Here is a 12,390-nt window from a genome sequence, read left to right as displayed (position 1 = left end):
GGAAGGGAGGGGCAGGTAACCCCTCCCTGGGGCCAGCTCCCCCGCTGACCCCAGTAGGCACTCCCACACTCCGCGACCCGCCAGGGAAAGAGGGCCCAGGCCCATCCAGACCGGGGCCCAGTGCAGCAGCGCCTCCCGTCCCCACAGAGCCTGGGACAGTTCACCCAACCCCACCACAGAGAAAACTGCACCCACCCCACCATCCACTCATCTTCCAGACTACATAAGACAGTAAACGCCCAGGCTGAGATCTTCCTCCACCTCTCCTGTATCTCCCCCTCCTGCAGAGAGAGTCCCTGAAGAGAGGAAAGCTCCTGCAGATGTGACCATCTCCCCCACCAGTTGAAGAGCCCCCCAGGTGGCTCGACGCACCGGCGGCACCCTGCTCCAGGGCTGGGCCCCCATGCACCCACCCGCCCACAACCCCAGCAACACACCAACCAGGACCCAAGCCCCCGAGGCCCGGCCCGGGCCCCAGCCCGGAGACGGAGCGCCCCCAGAACCTCACGCCCATCCCGGACCCACCCAGGGGCAGCCAGGCTACCAGGTCAGTAACCCACGTCCGTCAGCACAGACCCTCCCCTAGCCCCGCTGCACGCAGCCGCGAGGAAACAGTCACCTGAGAGCCAACAGAGCCCCCAACCGGACATGACCGCTACCCCAGGTTGAGCCCCCCAAGGAAGATGCCTCCGGGGAACCCCCCGACGCCCTAAGCCTGTCCCTACCCCCACACCAATCACAACAGTGAAGGCGGGACCAAACTATGACCCCCCCCCCACCCCCACTAGGTGATGAAGCTGATAAAAGGAGCCCAGAGCAATTGATCTGATGTGGTGGCAGAGGCTGTATCAAGACTAATGTAATCTAATAGATAATTTCTGTATTGGTTAGAATTAAGATTATTTTTATTTTTCCAGTTCATGAGGACTGTTTTCTTGGCTATGCATAGGGCAGTGAAAACCATATGGGCTATATTCTTTTCTGAAGTGACATTATCTAAGCTGCCCAACAAACACACTAAGGGGGAAGTTGGAATGTTACATTTCAGACACTTTGATAAGTCTTCACATATCTCGCGCCAAAACTTTTGCACTGGTGGACAGAACCAAAGAGCGTGGATGTAATTGTCTGGTGTATTGCCTTGACAGTGTGAGCAGTTGTTGGAAGATGTAAAGCCCATCTTGAACATCCGATGACCTGTATAGTGCACTCTATGAAGTATTTTGTATTGTATTAATTGCAGACTGGGATTTTTAATTAATTTAAAGGTTTTTAAGCAAATCTCAGACCAGAAGTTTTGGTCTAAGCTGACTGATAAATCTGCTTCCCACTTTGCAATAGGAAGGGATATTGATTCATCTAATTTAGAAAGTGTTCTGTATATTTTAGGTAATAATTTGGGGGATTTAAGAGTAAGAAAATGTGCCGCACTTAGTGGTGTTTGTAATTCAACTTGACTGAGGTTAAATTTCTTTTTTACTATGGATTTAATTTGTTGATATTCTAAAAATCTTGTCTTGTTGATCCCATATTGTGCAACTAGTCTGTCAAATGGAATAAATTCTGTTCCCTCTAATATATGTTCTAAGTATTTAATTCCTTTACAACTCCATTCTGGGAAATTAATCATATTATTGTTTTGTAATATGTCAGGGTTATTCCAGATAGGTGTACGTTTGCATGGAATTAATGAAGACTCCGTTATTTTTAGAAACTCCCACCATGCTGTCAGAGAAAAGCTGATGTTGATACTTTTAAAGCATTCATGTCTTTTGATGTTTGAGCTAATAAATGGTAGGTCTGAAATCTCTAGATCCTTGCATAGTGCCTGTTCAACATCTAGCCAGGGCTCAACTGAGAAGGTATGTTTTAACCATTCTGAGATGAACTGAAGCCTGTTGGCTAAGAAGTATTGGTAAAAATTAGGCAGATCTAATCCTCCTCTATCCTTGGTTCTTTGTAGCGTTTTTAAGCTGATACGCGGGGGTTTATCTTTCCAAAGGAATTTGGAAATATATGAATCCAGAGATCTGAACCAATCTTGTGATGGTTTGTTAGGGATCATCAAAAATAAGTAATTTATTTTCGGCAAGATCATCATTTTTATAGTGGCGACCCTTCCCATGAGTGATATGGGTAAAGATTTCCATCTAGTCAGATCGCCTTCTACTTTCTTTAGAAGTGGGATGTGGTTTAATTTAGTTAAGTCTGAAAGCTTAGGAGAGACATTAATACCTAAATATTTAATATTTCCGGATTGCAGTGGGGCAGAGGAAGAATTATGGAAGGAGCAGTTAATGGGGAGAACTGTAGATTTTGGCCAGTTGATTGAGTAATCTGAAACTCTTGAAAACCAGTTTATTAAAGTAATTACCTCAGAGAGGTTGGTTTGTGTGTTTTGCAGAAAAAGCAACACATCATCCGCATAGAGACTGATTTTATGTTCTATGTTCTTACATTTTATGCCCTTAATTGTTGTAGCCTGTCTAAATGTTGCTGCTAGAGGTTCGATAAAAATTGCAAAAAGTGAAGGGGAGAGTGGGCATCCCTGTCTGGTGCCCCTCAGGAGACAGAAGCTGGAGGATGTCTGGTCATTTGTTCTGATACGAGCTGTTGGGGAATTGTATAATATTCTTATCCAGTTTATGAAAGAGTTTCCAAAACCAAATTTGTGTAAAGTTGCGAATAAAAAATTTCCAGTTAACTCTGTCAAATGCTTTTTCTGCATCTAGAGATAATATTATGGTTTCGATGTTTTTATCGTATAAGTAGTCTATTAAATTAAGTAATCTACGAGTGTTTGTTGAAGAGTGCCGACCTTTTATGAAACCAGTTTGGTCAGGATGAATTAAGAGGGGGGTCATTTTCTCTAATCTCTTTGAGAGAGCTTTGCAGATTATTTTAAGGTCTACATTTAAAAGAGAAATTGGACGATAGCTTGAGGGAAATAAAGGGTCTTTGCCTGGTTTTAGCAGGAGACTAATGTTGTCAGAATTCATATTTGGTGGTAGTCTGCCATTTTCCTCGATTTCCTGCAGCATGCCGTGGAATACTGGTGCCAAAATTGTCCAGAATTCTTTGTAGAATTCTGCAGGGAAACCGTCTGGACCTGGGGCCTTATTATTGGGCATACTTATCAGGGCTTCCTGGAGTTCACTTGGCGTCAGTGGCGAATCCAGTTCCATTGCTTGACTGTCTAGTAATTTTGGAAGAGTTACGTTGTCAAGAAACAGATCAATTTAATTTTTAGATGGGTTTATTTGTGGTGAGTATAAAGTTTCATAGAAATCCCTAAAAATGTTGTTTATTCTTCCAGGATCATATATTGTGTTCCCCGATAAATCTTTAGCAGCACATATAGTTGTTTTTTCTTTATTTATTTTTAGCTGGTTAGCTAGAAATCGACCTGATTTGTTACTGTGTTCAAAATTCTGCAAGCGTAGTCTTTGTATAAGGAATTGTGTTTTTTTTATTAATAATTTCATTTAATTCTAGTTTTGTTTTGCATATTTTGTTCAATGTTTCCTGATCTTGGTTGCACGCGTAGGCTTCTTCTAGTGATTTGATGGTTTTTTCTAATTCCTGAATATTTTTGTTTTCTTCTTTCTTTTTGTGTGATGAGAAAGAAATTGTTTTACCTCTCATCACAGCTTTCCCTGCTTCCCATAGAACAGAAGCAGATATTCCGGGAGTGTCATTAAAGTCTAAATATGAAGTCCATTCCTTTTTAAAATATTTAATAAAGTCTTCATCTTTAAGTAGTGATATATTAAATCTCCAGTTTTTTCTTGGCGTAGTGTTATTCTTGTGTATTAGTGTTAAGGACACGGGAGCATGATCGCTGACAGCTATAGGATGAATCTCAGTGTCTGAAATGTCACACAGCAGTGAGCTGCTGACCAAAAAATAATCCAAACGAGAGTAAGAGTGATGAACATGCGAGAAAAAAGTATATTCCTTACTGGTGGGGTGAAGAGAGCCCATGCATCGCAAAGACCAAAGTCGCTCATATACTGATTGATTATATTTGTGGACTGCCAATTGCGCTGAGTTGAGTTCCTGTTGTGTTGAGCCTATCCATGTCTTCATTTAGTCCAAGGTTGAGGTCACCGCCAAGAATGAGTGTGCAATCAAGGTGTTCAGAGAGTGCACTAAAAAATCCGTGGAAGAATGAGGGTTCATCAACATTTGGACCATATATACTAACAATACATAGTTTTTTGTTCAATAATGATAGTTTAATAATTAGAAATCTACCCTCTGGATCTGGATCTATAACTGTATCGAGTACTGTAAAATTAACATTTTTATGTATTAAAATTGCTACTCCCCGTTGTCTAGAATTATAACAGGCTGCAAACACGTTAGGAAACTCAGGTGTTTTAAGTTCATTTAAACCTGTGACAGGTCTGTGAGTTTCTTGTAATAAAACAACATCTGCCTGTAGTTTTTTAAGCTGGTTAAATATCTTTAACCTCTTTCCGCTGGAGCCAGCTCCATTTACATTCCATGTGACAAACCTCAGCATGCCCATAATTGTGTGTGTATGTCTAATGATGTACGCTGGGTGTTTCGTTTAGACAGGTGGAGAGGATGTGGAAACATCCCTTGTTTGTAAAATAGATAGAGAAAAAGAAGTGTGGTGAGAGGCTCCATAAGTCTGACTGTGTGTGAATATTCACTAATATGAACAAGCGTGGCTTGCTTATGTGTCCTGCAAGTCTGTGCGTGCTGTGAGGCTGTTGTGAATGTGCTGCCGTTGAGCTGATGTGTTTGCGTGATCGTGGTGTGAAAATATGGAGAAATAGAGGGTGTTGTTTGTAGGTGAGTGGGGAAGTGGGTGATCACAGCAGTGAAAGACAAGAGAAAGAAAGAAACCACATGAACTGTGAGCAACAACAAAAAAAAAGAAACGAAACGGAAACATTCCAATTAAAGCAATGACGGAGGGTGACGGTGTTATATCTGCTATGACATCATATTGATATTACTAGGTTAAACTCATGTTAAAGGAGAGAGTGTGAATGAATAAGAAAAGAGTGTAGCGGGTTCTTATCTGGAGTGCAGTCAATATAACCACGGTGTGGTGCCGGGGTCGTGGTACAGCTGTCCGTCCACGTAGAGCCGGTCCACGGCGATGACAGCACGGGAGCCTTTCTGGATAAAGCTACGTCGAACTGGGAACAGGACCTTGCGTCGTTCCAGGATCTCTTTGGGGAACTGGTCGTTCACGCTGAAGTCCGTTCCTTTCAGCTCTCTGCCGCGACTCTTCACCTGTTCCTTTTATTTGAATTGACCGAATTTGGCCACAATAGGCCGTGGTCTCCCGGTCCGCGACCGCACGCCCCCTAAGCGATGCACTCTATCGAAATCGATGTTCTTTACGATGTCCTCCGGCAGCTTCAGGTGGATTTTAATGAAGCTTTTCACCGTTGCCTCCGCGTCCTCTCCGGCAGATTCTGGAATACCAGAAAACACAAGATTATCTCTCATGCTACGGGCTTGTAAATCGATAACGGATTCTTTTATTTTTTTATTTTCAATGTTTAGCTGGGTCACGTTATCGGTGAGAGATTTAACCGACTCCCATAGCGTGGCATTTTCAGTGGCAAGCGTTTCCACCTGCTGCTGGCTGAATTCCAGGGATTCTCTCAGAGATTTAAATTCCCGGTGTAAAATCTCCACCAGGGCCAGCCTCGCATCGAAACTGGACAATCGCTTGTCGATTGACTCCAGGATGTCTGCGATGTCATTGCCGGCAGGCGATGTTGTACCGGGGGAGTCTGCCGGGCGATATCTCTTCGATGACGGCGTCTCAATTTTGGTCGGGGAGGATGTACTGTGGGCTTTCTTCATTACTAAATCTTGAAAACAGCGGTCGATGTAATCTTGGAGAGCATCTAAACTCTCCCCGTTGTCATCCAGGGTGTTAAAGGTGATAGGATAGATGATGTTAAATATGACAATTGATTAGTATATTTGGTAATACTGAAGCTTGAAAAACCTTTGTTAAACTCTATGCTACCATTTGCTTTTTTTTCTCCGCCAAAATCTCCGGCGTCTGACGTCACCTACAACATGGGTCGCTTACCTTGTCCGTCACTTACCTGCGTCTCGTCTCCCTTCATTTGCATTATACTTCTGACTTAAAAGAGTGTGAAAATCATTCGATTTATTGGTTTGACCTGTATTACTCAACACTGTTGAATGTATTACATTGTTTCTTGACATGTTTTACTGCTGAATCATATGAAGAAGGTTGTGAGCAGGAGACTTGATGTCTCTGGAGAAAGAGATAAAACCACATTCCTTACCCCCCTTCCTACTTCACACAGAAAGACAGGGAGCCGAGGTCATAATTTAGGCGCCGTGAGAGAAAGAATGTGAATATTTGGGCTTTTACGACCAGGTGGGGGCCACTAGAGAGTATAAAAAGCTGTGTAACCCGCCACCACTTTGAGACATGTTGCTGACCCTCTGCAGGCATCTCTCCCCATCATGATGGCTGTAATGCTCATAAGTGTTGAATTGTATGGAAATAAATGATTGTTGATTGAGCATTTATACACCGAGTATTGTCCTTCCTTCAGCCCAAAGATTCAAAGAATTGGGAGATTTCAACAATATATATGTATGTATGTACAGTGGGGCAAAAAAGTATTTAGTCAGCCACCGATTGTGCAAGTTCCCCCCCCAAAATGATGACAGAGGTCAGTAATTTGCACCAGAGGTACACTTCAACTGTGAGAGACAGAATGTGAAAAAAAAATCCATGAATTCACATGGTAGGATTTGTAAAGAATTTATTCGTAAATCAGGGTGGAAAATAAGTAGACTTTGTCATTTGTCATTTATTTTGTTGTTTTCTTGAAGAGATCAGAGGGTGACCGAAGTTTAGGTTTAAGCGTTTCAGTGCAGTTTGCAGACACTGAATGATGTTCCTGCTGTTTTTAGTCTGTGGTTGAAGCTTAATGTTTGTTTGCTGTGTGTCACTTAGCCACAACTAAACTAGAGCAAGTCAGATTTTCCATCTGACACCTGTGTAAAACCCACAGAACCACACGAGAAAAAAAACAAACTTTAGAAATAGATTTAGAATAATTTAGAAACTTTAGAAATCCTGCACAGAAACAAAATGACTGGTGGGAGAACATGAATACATCAAACATGAATAAAATATAAAAAAAGTGACAAAACATAAAACACCTGAAAGTTAATGACGTGAACTGACTTCCAGTAAGTAGTTCTGGGTCATCAGAGTCTAATTCAATGATTTAAAAAAGACATAAAACATATAGAAATCCGTAACATGTGGATGTCCTCTGGTCTGAGGTGCTGGGGGGACCAGTTAGAGACCAGCAGCTGGACATCAGTGGTTGGACTGGTGGACTACTTCAGTGAAGAATAGATGACGTCTGGCTCTGGTTTAAAGTCTGAACACAAACACACACAGTTCAAACAGGAAACATGATTACAAGCTTTGTAGTTCAATCAAGACCTCCAATCTCCACCTCTCTGCATCACACACAGTCCCAGTTCAGACTTTACTGGGAACCAGCTCAGATACTTATCACAGAGCTTCCTGTTACTGGGTCATTGTCGTGATTGTCCTCACCTGTCCCATCACACACTCTGTATGTGTGTGTGTTAGTGTGCAAGATCTCTCTGCAGTCTTGCTCAGTTTGTGTGTCTTGTGCATTTTGGTTTTCTTTCTTGGACTGAGTTTGTTTTTGTTGTTGGGCTTTCAGCTAATAAAGGTCATTCTTATTTACCTATTTATTTTTATGTCTGCTGTCCTGTATTTGACAATCACCCATCTTAATGTGAAAAATAAAAATGTTTTTGACACCATTATTTGAGTTTTCACTGGAGGTTTGTTCAGTTGTTGTTCAAGCGTTTGAACAACAGATAGGTGGAGCTTCTGTGTCAGAGATGGCTATATTAGGGATGAATTTAGGGCAGTCTGCAGCCTGAGCTTTAGGCCCGTTTTCCATTAGTACCTACTCGGATACTACTATTCGGCTCAACCGTCATGACTCGTTGCTTGACGAGTACCAAATCTATGTGTGAGGTGATAATAGCCCAGTTTCAAAAGTGGCAGTTTAGGTTTTCGTGAAGAAAATGCCCTCCTGACTCATCAAGTGACCCTACTGACCAGCCAATTGTTGGCATGCAGTCTGTTGACACCTTATTTTCAGATCACGTCAGCTTGCTTGGAACCCCCAAAACCAAATCAATGGAAAAGCATTATTAATGGTCTGTAAATGGTAAATAGTCTGTATTTGTATAGCGTTTTACTTGGTCCTAAGGACCCCAAAGCGTTTTACACTATACACAATCATCCACCTATTCACACACTGGCGATGGTAAGCTACATTGTAGCCACAGCCGCCCTTAGGCACACTGACAGAGGCGAGGCTGCTGGACACTGGCGCCACCGGGCCCTCTGACCACCACCAGTAGGCAACGGGTGAAGTGTCTTGCCCAAGGACACAACGACCGAGACTGTCGGAGCCGGGGCTCGAACTGGCAAACTTCCGATTACAAGAAGAACGCCCAACTCTTGAGCTCTTACATACCCATATTCAGTATGAAGATCCTCCACTGAAACAGGATAGGATATTATAATTAGTGTGGAAAAAAAGAAAATTATGTGTAGAAATTTGTTTTATTCTATGTCAGTACGAAGAGGAACTGCCATCACACTCTGCTGCTCATGTCTCTTTAAAGGAGCAAGTCAACCTTACAGGAAACATTTTTTTCTGAAAGAGGTCTAGAGAAGTTTGATTTCTGGCATAAAAGTTATCATGTGGTTTGCTTAGCTTAGTTTAGCTTAGCTTAGGATGGTGGATGGAAATATAGTGAGCAGTTAGCTTGTCTCTCTCCAAAGTTTAAGACTAAGAGCAAATGTACCTGGGCCTCCTTGTTCTGTTTATTTGTCCATAATTAAGGTCTTCAGTTCTCCCTACTGAGTCAACACCAATTGGACCACTCTCGGCATAATAAAACACATTTAAATGACTGCAGTTACTGGGTTGTGATTTTATTATTATTATTACTATTATTATTATTATTATTATTATTATTATTATTACAACTATAGAAAAACATCCTATTTTCACAAAGAACAGGGAGGTGTTTCTGAGAACAGGAAAAGTGGAAGACCACAGAGCAACCATCATCTGCCATTTGTCAGGCGATCGTGGCTCAAGAGTTGGTAGTTTGCCTTATAATCGGAAAGTTGCCGGTTCGAGCCCTGGCTCGGACAGTCTCGGTCGTTGTGTCCTTGGGCAAGACACTCCGCCTACTGGTGTTGGCCAGAAGGGCTGATGGCGCGATATGGCAGCCTCGCTTCTGTCAGTCTGCCCCAGGGCAGCTGTGGCTACAACTGTAGCTTGCCTCCACCTGTGTGTGAATGGGTGGATGACTGGGTGTGTAAAGTGCTTTGGGGTCCCTAGGCGGGACTAGTAAAGGCGCTATACAAATAAATGGCCATTTACCATCTAACTGACTGTCTTTACCACAAAGAACAAAGCCAACATCCAACATCCTCTCACAACATGACAAAAAAGCACACATTGCAGACAGGAGTGTCCTCTGCATGAAACACTACACATATAGAGGCTGTGTCCCAATTCAGGGTCTGCACGCTTGATGTACGCGCACTACGCGTACTACGTACGGTGCGTACTATAAGTACGAGAAGTGCGGAAGTGAGAGGCTTGTGAAATGGGACGGTATACGCTTCGTCGCGCTGTTCAGGTTGCCTAGCAACCATGATACTAACCGCGAGACACGTTACGTACAGCTTTGTTTGACAGAAATGAAGGAGAAAAATGTTTTGTTGGTCATTCATTTTTGTCATGACATCACTTTGATTAGTTGAGTATCTGAGGCTGAGACCACGGGACTGTAAAACATGATTGTTGGGCTTCATTTCTGTGCTGAACAGTCATTTAAGATTAGTTAGTGAATAACAATTAGTTAATGTTGTTCATGAGACTAAAGTCATCTCACTGTGGTAATGTAAATATAATATGGCCAATATTATATGTATTGTCAGATTATTATGATTGATATATATATATATATATATATATATATATATATATATATATATATATATATATATATATATATATATATATACACATACACACACATATATCACTGACTTTCAGCTTGTTGTGTTTGTGGATATATGACTGACTTTAATTATTAAACATTCGCACATAAATAAGTGACGTCATATTCAGTACTTTTGACAGTTCACTCTTCAGCTGCTCCATCTTATTAGGGAAATTCCAAATACATAAATGTAAATTTCAAAACTCAACCCCATCATTTAATTTGTTTTTGATTGAAATTGAATATTACTTAAACTCTCTTAAATTAACTTCCAATAAAAAAGGTTTATCATTGATTGAAATTCATTCAGAAATGTTTAAAGAATGAGCTGTCACAACCTTCAAGTACAAAGTTGTTATGAAGTCTGTCACATTCCCCCCCTTTTTTTCTTTTTTTCTCCTTTATTTATTTATCCTTCTTATTTCATTGTACTGTATATTGTTACTCTTATTTGCCTTGTATGTCTACTGTACAAACTGAACTGGAATGACTGACTGTTCGCTTTATGATTTCAATAAAGTTCGGGGGAAAAAAAACCTCTTCGGCCGCTCCCTTCTGCCGTATTTTGCGGCAAAATTCTCCACACCCACCGCCGCACTATAAATTGTGGGATATATGGGACCACGAAGCGTGCACCGGACCATGCTTGATATTTGGGGAAATCAACGGCGCATTTGGAGTATGCATTTGAAGTACACTTCGAATTGGGACAGCCGTTGTCACGTGGCGGTGACGTAATCGCACTTGAAATGCGTACTTCAAGCGTGCAGACCCTGAATTGGGACACAGCCAGAGGCTAATTTAAATAATGGAATCCTGCTCTCAAAAAATGACATAAAAGTAACTGTCTGTGAAGCTGGATTTAAGAAGTGCTTAAAAGTTGAAAAACCTATTTAGCGTCATCTTCTATCAGTACAGAATGTGACATCATATGGTTGCAGCGAATAGATGTACACTGACAAGAGTCTAAAACTGTTCTGCAGCACTGTATACATATGAACAGTATTCACACACATATTACAATAACAAATGTCAGTTAAATATATCATATAGGAGACACACAGTGATATTTGAGAAGTGAAATGAAGTTACCAACCATCCTGTACATTTATACCTGTGTAATGTTGTTTTTTATTATAGTAGTATTTATTTATTGTCATTGTCGGAACAATGAAATTGCGTTTGGGGCTTCCATACAACCCAAAAAAAGAGACAATAATAAATACCCCTTAAAACCCAAGTGTACATATTTAACCCAGTGTGACTCCAATGCAATAAGACAATCCTTAGCAATAACATGAGAACATGACACGTAATGTTCGTAGAAATTCAGACAGAGACCTGAGAAACATGACAGAGTACAACAATGCAACCCATTCAATATTATTGTACTGTGAGATATGATATCAGATATGATAGTTATCTATTTAAGAAAGGGGGGGGGGGGCAGGAGGGGGAAGAGAATAAAGATATGATGCACCAATGCAGACCAGTTCATTGCTATTAAGAAGTTGGATATGGTTATTGTCCGTGAGAGGGGGGCAGAGAGTTCAGGAGCCTCACAGCCTGTGGATACAGGCTGTTGGCCAGTCTGGATGTTCTGGCCTGTATAGACCTGTACCTTCTCCCTGAGGGCAGCAGATGGAAAAGGTGGCACGCAGGGTGATGTTGGTCCCGCAGGATACTGTGCACCCTCCTCAAACAGCGAGTGGGGAAGATATTACTGATCTCTGGCAGACTTGTTCCAATAATTCTGCCAGTTTCTTTCACCACCCGCTGGAGTGCTTGCTGATCGGCTTTGGTGCAGCTGGGGAACCACACTAGAAATCCATACGTCAGAACGCTGCTGATGGCACAGTTGTAGAAGTTCAACATCAGAGATCTGGGTATGTGTGCGCTCCGCAGTCTCCTCAGGTAGTAGAGGCGCTGTTGGGCCTTCCGTGCAACTGAGGTGATATGGTTGCCCCAGGACAGGTCCTCGGTCACAGTTACCCCCAAGAATTTAAAACTGCTCACCCTCTCCACCGCCTCACTGCCAATGAAGAGAGGCAGATGGTTGTTATGACCCTTCTTCCGGAAATCTACAATGATCTCCTTGGTCTTTTTGGTGTTTAAGACCAAGTTATTGTCGTGGCACCATGACTCTAGTTGTTGCACCTCTGTCCTATAGTTTGTCTCATCGTTGTTGGATATAAGTCCGAGCACTGTAGTGTCATCGGCAAACTTAACAATGAGATTGGACGCGCAGGAGGAAATACAGTC

This window comes from Maylandia zebra, linkage group LG3, assembly GCF_041146795.1.
Source record: "Maylandia zebra isolate NMK-2024a linkage group LG3, Mzebra_GT3a, whole genome shotgun sequence".
Lineage (NCBI taxonomy): Eukaryota > Metazoa > Chordata > Actinopteri > Cichliformes > Cichlidae > Maylandia > Maylandia zebra.
This window is presented reverse-complemented; position numbering follows the sequence as displayed.